This window comes from Triticum dicoccoides, chromosome 6A (assembly GCF_002162155.2).
Source record: "Triticum dicoccoides isolate Atlit2015 ecotype Zavitan chromosome 6A, WEW_v2.0, whole genome shotgun sequence".
NCBI lineage: Eukaryota > Viridiplantae > Streptophyta > Magnoliopsida > Poales > Poaceae > Triticum > Triticum dicoccoides.
Genome location: NC_041390.1, coordinates 37,460,091 through 37,468,832, shown reverse-complemented (window position 1 = coordinate 37,468,832; position 8,742 = coordinate 37,460,091).

Genomic DNA, 8,742 nt, shown 5'->3' with positions numbered 1-8,742 from the left:
GGGCCCCACCTTCAGCGAGACCCACCTGTGAGCCACACGGGGGTTTGACCCCGGGTGCTGACGTGGATAAGTGGCCGCGCATTTCACAAAATACGCTTTCACCAAATCGAAAGCATATTCACCCTCTCCTTCAGCCAAAGTACGTTTTCCTTTTCTGAAACCGTATTCCTCTTTGTTTCGGCCCAGAAAACGTTTTCTTAGTCACGAAGCGTATTTCTAGTTTGGCGCCTTTGTCTTATCCACTCAGGGACCCGGCTGTGAATATTATTTTTATAGAAAAGTCCCTGGTGTTCAACACCTCATAACTCCACAACCGTAACTCCGATTGAGGTGAATCCAATGCCCACTTCTTCGTCTCGTCGAGCCCGAACTTTTGGTACCATTTTAGCTATGGTTTGACATACTGAAAATGAGCATTTTGCCCTTTCCCCTAATCAGCCCCCTCCGAGAGTGAACCCTTTCCGGCGAATCTTTCTACGGCTTCACCGCACTTCTTCCCAGAGTCTTCTTCATCCCCAGGCAAGCAACAACCACCATTTGCATGATAGCCATGCAGAAGCATTGATTTCCAACTTGAATCTTTAATAATTCTTTGATGGTTTTGCTACTGCTGACAGTATTCCGGTTATGCTTATGGATTGGTGTTTACCGTCATGCTATGTTTTCTTGCACTCTGTTATTATGTTCCTCATGCTAGTATTACTTTAATATTGGCAATGTTTGGTAGTAGTACATGTTGGTGATGGTCTTCGGTGCATGACTATTGTCTGTTCCGAGTACCGCCGTTATGCATGTTTCTTTGCATCCAGTTAACTAAATACTTGCATGGTAGTTTTATCGTTATGTTATTGCATGGTATTTATTGTTGATGCTAGTGGTCAAGTTATGCTATGAGTAGTGTTCTAGTTGTGATATTCATGCTCGTCAGTATGCCATGCTCATCTGGATAAATGATTAAATGTTGTTGTTATGCTCATTGATTATGTTGCACCCCCATGCTTATGTTTGATATCATGTTCATGCATTGTAGTTGCATCCTGTTATTTCTATCATGACTCAACATATTGCATTCAAGTTTAACCGGATTAAATTGAACTTGAACAACTATTGGATGAGTCATGGTGGCACCATATCGATTTGACCAGTGCAACCACGCTTACCCTATGGGGGGGTCCTAGCTGGGTCTATTATCATGCCTCTCACCGGTGCCTCCCGTGAGGGAAGGTTATGCGTGGGCGCTACCTTGGCCAGGTAGGACGGCATAAGCCTTGTGTGCCCGTTATTTTTGTAAGGATCCTTGTCCCTGTGTGGGACCATTTTGCCACAACGGTGGCCGTTGGTGCCTTTGGTAGGCACGTGGCCACCCAGGACTTAGCCCAAAGGGGAGTTGGTCGGAGTGGCTGGGAGAGTTTCATGGCAGTAGGACGGTTTTGTCGGAACGCTTTGGTCCACCCGAATGGGAGTTCGAGGCCAGGGTTCCGTGGTGTGGGTACAGTGTGTTAACCTCTGCAGAGTGTGTGTTTAATCTATCAATAGCCGTGCCCGCGGATAAGGGCCCAGTTTGTGTCGGTCACACTATGGGTCAACAGTAATAATAATAACTTGCTTAATAACAACCCCGGTTCGATGATGAAAGAAGTTGGTTGATCTTTATTGTGATCACGAGAGGATCACTGTGGTATCGTGGATATTTGTGGTGTTATGCGAGAGTCAAGGGTAAAGGTCAAGCTCCTTGTGGTCATAAATGATTACTACGGTATTGTTAATACCAAGCTTGATTGGATCCCAAGATGAACGTGTGATGTCCATGATGGTAAGTGATACATGTGGTGGTTACAATGTAACCTGAACAGAGTAAGTTGGTGCATGATAGTTCATCATGTTGCATGCTAGTCTCATCATGTTCATATGTTCATGCCATTGTTCGTATTGTGCTAGATGTATCATCTTGTTCATGCTATGATTGATCTAATAGTACCATGTTAAACCTTGTTAACCTGTAATTGCTATGCTATTGTTTGTCTTGATTGCTTTGATTGCTGTGAGCTTGCAAGTACATTCAATGTACTGACCTGGCGTGTTATGCCAGTTTGCAGGTCATTCCGGATATGATTGCTTGTTTGCCATGGATCCCTTGTTTGTGCGCTAGGATAAGCGTTCCAGTCAGAGTCCCTGCAGAGTGGAGTTCATCACCGCCGTCGTTGTCCCGCTGCCAGTAGTCATTCCGCTGTGTCGAGTTGTTCTGCTGCTTGCATAGAGCAACCGTGGCAGGCGTAGTGTCACCGTGCCGATGTAATCCCCTTGTACCCAATATAGCTTGCAATAAAGAGCTGGTTTGTTCTATGCTAGGCAGTGTCATATTCCAGAAGACTTCTCCTCGATCTCTGGGCTGGAATACGGGGCGTTCTGGTTTCTTTGAGCCGGGGTGCCACAAAAACTGTTGATTAAAAAATTGATTTGGTAAAGTTACACAACTTAGATCAGATTCTTGCTTCCAGCTGTGCTACAAGTATTTGTACATCACTGGCACCTTAGGCCTAATGTCCATCCTATATGTAGCACATTGATGTGTCTACTGATCCAATTCTGGGCTTTGATGGTGTTCAATGATGCAAGAGGGTAACTGTCCACTATACTGTTCCAAACCATCGTATTTATCATTCTTTTGAGATTGATGAACGCATCAAGATATATATTGGAGCGAAGAGAATGAGAGATCAGACCAGTCAGCCAATGCATTGAGAATATCAGTGGGTTATTCTCTGTACTTTTCACGTTTAGTGTTCTACTTCAGTTGGTTTTCAACAATATTGGGCTACTTTGTTGGCGGGCCTATCCCGCGGTGTAAGTTTGTCAAGCACCGGCCACCAATGAGAGGCGTTCCCTCTGATTTTCAAGTACCACAATCGGTTTTCAGCTATATTTGACCTTTGTTGAGCAACTTGTCATGCAGCGTAGGTTTCTTAGGCATTGACTGGGTATTTTTCTGCAAGGAATCTGTGGAACCTTCTAGCTGTATATTTGTTTCCACGTGACGTGTTTGAGAACAAAAAATGGAATCAATAAATGGATCTGCCTTGATTAGCTAAGCTGCTTTTCAAACAAGTCTACATGTACAGATCAAGAAACATTTTTAGCTTCCATTTTCTTTTGTTCAAATAGAATACTTGGTCCTGTGATGGAGATGGACTTGGAAATATTATGAGATCATTATCTACCATGCAGGAAAACTTAAAGAAGTGGAGCTATGAGTCCTTTGTCCCTGTTCGTGGTCAGTTAAAAGATCTGAGGAAGCAGTTGGAGGAAGTGAGGGACAGGAACTGGAGAAGAGGACTAACAAAACAAGAGAACAATTCTGTTAACCAAATTTCAGAGTTAATGGCTAGAACAGAAATTATGATATGCCAGAGATCAAGAGTACAATGGCTAGCGGAAGGAGATCGTAACACAACCTTTTTCACTCAAAATGCAGAGAAAGAGCAAGACAAAACAGAATAATTTATCCACAACGATAGGATGGAAGGATATGTTATCAACAGGGAGAAATTGAAGACATAGCTATTAACTTTTTCTGCAAATTGTTTTCTGCTCAGGAGAACCTACAACCAGATAAAGTGATAAAATAAGTGCAACCAAAAGTAACAAAGGATATGACTAAGCACTTGTGTAAACCGTTTACTTCAGAAGAAGTTGAGAAGGCACTATTTAGGATGAAACCAAATAAATCTCCAGGCCAGATGGTTTTACGGCAGGAGTTTTTCAAAACCATTGGGAACTGATAAAGATTGATGTTTGCAATGCAATTTTGAAGTTCTTGCAAAATAGTGAAAAACCGGAAGGCCTAAACAAAACAATTCTGGTGCTTGTTCCAAAGGTGAATCATCCCCAGAATTTTCCCAAAACCGACCAATAGCTTTATGTAATTTTTGATATAAAAATTGTTCAAAAGTCTTGGCAAATAGGCTTAGATTAATCTTGGATGAAATCATTTCAGAGGAACAAAGTGCTTTTGTGCCTTCGCGTTTAATTACTGATAATGTTATTACAGCTTATGAATGCATTCATTACATTAGAAATAAGAAAGGAAAAACTGGAGCAAGTGCCATTAAATTAGATATGACTAAAGCATATGAAACTGTTAAATGGACTTACCTTAAGAGGATTATACAAAAAATGGGCTTTCATGATTACTGGATTAACTTGATAAGTAAATATGTTGAAACAGTAAGCTTCTTGGTTAAGGTGAATGGTCGTTTATTGAAACCCTTTAGACCAACAAGAGGATTAAGGCAAGGGGATCCCGTTTCTCCTTACCTGTTCCTAATTTGTGCAGAAGGTCCAACAAACTTACTAAAATTCAAATGGCCACAAGTATCTTAGTGAAGGAATTAAAATGGGTATCCATACTCCATGGATATCTCACTTATTATTTGCTGATGACTATTGTCTTCACCCAGGCTTCAAAGAGCAGAAAGACTTCAAGAAGTATTGGAAGCCTACAACAAGGGATTGGGTCAACTGGTTAACAAAGAAAAATCAGCAATCTTCTTCGTGAAGAGACGAAAGAAGAGATGAAGAGAATTATGAAAATAGAAACAGGAGCTCTAGAGGAGAAATACTTGGGACTACCTATAGCCCTAGGAAGAACAATATGGGCCTTTGGAAGCCTATTTACAAGATTGAGTAACTTAGCAGGTGGATGGTCAGAGAAACTGTTAAATTCTGCAGGTCGTGAAGTTCTTATTAAAGCGGACATGCAAGCAATACCCACATATGAGTTGTTTTAGCCTGACCCCGTCAATGGCAAATTTTTGGTGGGGAGGTGATGGGGATAAGCAGAGAATGCATTGGAGAAAATGGGAGGAGTTAGCACAGCCAAAGGAAGTTGGAGCTATGCGATTTAGGGAGATGCACCTGTTCAATCTAGCCATGTTGGGTAACAAAGGATGGAGGCTTTTATAACAAACCCAAAAATGTTATAAAAGCTCAATCTAGAGTGTTGAAAGCTCAATCTAGGGAGATGCACCTGTTCAATCTAGAGTGTTGGCTGGGAAATACTTCCATAACACGGATTTTACGAAAGCAAAGAAGAAGAAGAATAGCTCACATGTTTGGCAAGCTATCTTAAAAGGAAGAGCAACACTTCACTTAGGCCTGATCAAGAGAATTGGAGATAGAAAGTATACCAATACATGGGAAAATAAATGGATTCCAACAATTACAGGAGGGAAACCAGTGTATAGGAGAGAAGGAACAACTATCTTAAATGCATGAGATCTTCTGAATGCAGATAGGAACGAGTGGGACTTTAACAAAGGGAGTATTTAAGATTCCACTGGGAAAGTTAGACCATGATACCTGGGTCCAGAATGCTGAAAAACATGGTTTGTATTCAGTTAAATCAGCATACAAACTCCTTGTCATAAATTCAAAGGCTGGTGCTCATTATCGGAACAATGCAGTTTGTTCCAATGCCGAAGATAACACATATGGAGCAAGCTCTGGAATCTCTCAGTCCCTCCAAAGGTGTGCAATTTCTGGTCTAAATTATTTAAGGTTTCATTCCTTTGCGAGCTATTCTACAACAAAGACATGTAGAGTTGCAAAGTATTTGTGTTGAATGTGGATCGACTGATGATACTATCTATCATGCTATGTTATAATGCACTTTCGCAAACAACTGTTGGAGGTTATTCAAAGACATATATAAAATAAAGATTCCCAAATTACATCCTTTAACCTGGGCTATAGATATCTTGTATACATCCATTTGTGACAATGAAAAGGCCAGCTACATCTTATGTGGTATGTGGTCGGTGCGGAATGCATGTAATGCTCTCTTACATGGTGAATCATCAACCAAGTTAACTCAAGTATGTAGATGGGCATATGACACAGCTGCAGATCTTATTCAAACTGCTAGAGCAGCCAGATCATGTAATAAAGTAAAAATCACAAGTTCATTGGCAACGACCGCATAAAGGATGTTATAAAGTTAATGTTGATGCATCTTATAATACAGATGATATGGATGGAGCATCTGGAGTTATTATAAGAGATGACCAAGGGCATATAGTTGTAGCAAGTAGCATATGACATGAATTTGTTCCTGATATACTGACAGCCGAGGCACTTACTTGCAGAGATGGAGCACAACTGATGAGAACCTGGAGCATAAAGCAAGCCATATTGGAAACATATTCAATGGAGTTCATTTCACTTTGGAGGATGAAGCATCAACGATCTAGACTACTTACCAAGTTAATAAAACAAATCCAGGAGCTAACAGAAAGATGTAATTACTTTGATGTTCGTCATGTTAAAAGGGAAGCAAATGAAGTTGCCTGCAAATTAGCTAAGCTGGCTTCTTGTACTAATCCGGAGTGTGCCTGTGATAGCCAGGTGACAGAATGGTATCCGACGCTGTAATGAGAAGGATTGTAATCCTGTACTGGATTAATGAAGCTCTTGGTTGATTCCAAAAAAATAGTCATACATTAGTTTTTACTTTTTAGTGCTATTTTTGTCATTTAAACTAGATTTATGTTGTTAAATGCACATTGGCTTTATTGAATAAATTTTGGATTAGATAGTTTGATCAGTGAGCTCTGATTATGTGTTTTTTCTTTCTGATTTTTGTTGAGTTGGTTTGAAGAATAGTATATTTGTCCCTGGTTACTGTGTATAAGGAACAATAAGAAACCAGCATGCTTTCTTTTCATCTCATGATGGTAGTGGTATCAAGGGAAAAAATAGCATGCTTTCTTTTCATCTCATATATATGACGGTATTGGTATCAAGGAAAAAAATTAGCATGCTTTCTTTTCATCTCATATGATGGTATTGGTATCGAGGAAAAAAATAACGTGCTATGACACAACAGAGCTGGCCAAATGGGCCGGCCTGGCCCGCCACGGCTGGGCCCACCATAAACGTGTTGATTAATAGTTGGGCCGTGTCGTGCCGGCCCACGAGCTGCAGGCAGCAGCCCAAGCACGGCACTGGAGGTAAATGGGCCGGCCCGCGGCACGCTTAGGCACCCCATCACGTTTTTCTTCATCGAGAAATACCTTAGAAAAGGAGGGGAAAAGGCCAAAATAAATGTTGAATTTTTTTAAAAAAAATATGTGAAGTATTATTTGGGATAAATCTAGAGTTTTATTAGCGCTTACATCATAACTTTCCATCCCAAAGAAGTAAAAAATACAAAACATGCTCTAGAATTACAAAAGGATAAAAAAAATACAATGCCTACACTACAACAGTACAACTACTTAGATCCAAGCACTACAAAATTTGAACATATTAGATTATTATAGGTATTTATATAAGGCATATATATTTATATATTTTAAAAAAAAAACAGGTCGTGTCGTGCCAGCCTGCGTGCCAAGCCTCGAGGCCCAGGCATAGCCCAAGGTGTGTCGTGTGTCGTGCCTGGCCCATGGTGGGCCGTGCCGATATGCTAGCGGGCCGGCCTGGTTGACCCGGCCCGTTTGGCCAGCTTTGTGACACAATAGTGCAACCCTTTGAATCCGCTATAGTGAAGTTATATTGCACTATAGCGATGCTATATCACGCTACAGCGAACAATTGTACACTAATTTCATTTAGCGAGACATTGCCCAGAATGTTATAGGGTGCTATTAGCGCCATTTTTTCGATGATTGGTATGAATGATTTCAGTTTGTCATGCTCAGGTCTACTCTGTAAACTGAGAATGCTCATGTACACATTTTGTCCTATAGGTAATTTAAATGTTTTGATACAATTAAAAGTTACTACCAGGGCTTCACATATTATAGATGCAAATATGCGTTTACTTCTGACATTTTTCATGATCATTGAAGTGGTGTGCATCTCATATACTACCTCTGTACCAAAATTGAACCACAAAAATGTCTTATATTTTGATATGGAGGGAGTAGATGCTTAAAATTGTGATATGTGTCATGAATAATGAAGTGGTGTGTTGTGAACTCTTTTGGAAACTATTTTCTAATTCTAGTAATTGTTTGCGGTTCTTATTTGTCGGTCGTCAAAATTTTAATTGTTTCTTATGCCTTGCGCGGATGGCGCCCGCCTCACAATGGACAACGACGTGCACCGCGACTGGCACATTTCGTTCCTCCTCAGCACCGTCACTGACCACGACAAGCCGCACCTCGTCACTTCCTACAACACCCTCTTCCACGGCTTTACCGCTTTGCTCAACAGGAGGAGCTAGAGGCCATGTCCAGGAAGCCCGGCTTCGGTTGGTTATTCTCAACGGGATGATGCACCCCGACATAACTCATATGTTGGAGTTCCTCGACCTAACTACGGATGTCGGCTATATCTGGGACAAGTACAACTACGACAAGGGGTAATCATCAGTGTCTTGGACTCTGAAGTCAACTCCAACCACCTCTTCTTTAACGACTACGCGATGTCGTCGCCGCCGACAAGTGGAAAGGCGTGTGCCAGGGAACTGGCTGCATCCGCCACAACAACAGAACTATTGACATCGGATCCTTCTTGGACAACACCAAGCCGATGGATGAGAGCAGTCGCGGCACACACGTGTTCTCGACACCCACTGGCAACTTCGTCGTGAACGCTTCATACTTGCACAGCGGGCAGGCTATCGGGGCGACTGCCAGGGCTTCTCCATATGCACACCTCACAATCTATAAGGTATGCAATCGCTAAGGGCAGTGGCAGAACTTAGTGAGGGCCAAAGGGAACCATGCCGCCCCCCCG